The following is a 447-nucleotide window of genomic DNA, read 5'->3' on the forward strand; positions in this document are numbered from 1 at the left end:
AGTCGAACGGCAAGGCCGAACAAATGCACAGAGCAATCATGGGTATGGCGAGAAGCATGCTGTTTGCCAGCAACTTACCACTGAAATTCTGGGGTGACGCCGTGAAATACGCGAGCTACATCCTGCACAGAAGCCCAACCAGATCGAATGCTGGAAGGACGTCACCAATTGAGGCTTTGACTGGCAGCACAGCAAGCGTGAGAGACATAGTTGTATTCGGATCGATATGCAGAGTGTTTAGCGACCCAGGGAAAGTAAGGTCAACTTTAAAGAAGCGTTCAGAGTCAGGTACCATCCTGGGGATTTCAGAAGAAATTAAAGGATACACAGTTTACCTTCATGACTCAAAGAAGGTGAATATTACCACTCACTTGAAGTCCATAGAGACATTCACGGAAGCCCAAAATGCAGAGTTGCAAGCGAGAGCACAGAATGTGCTTCAAAATC

Source organism: Plasmopara halstedii (assembly GCF_900000015.1).
Source record: "Plasmopara halstedii genome assembly, contig: Scaffold_3120, whole genome shotgun sequence".
Taxonomy (NCBI): domain Eukaryota; phylum Oomycota; class Peronosporomycetes; order Peronosporales; family Peronosporaceae; genus Plasmopara; species Plasmopara halstedii.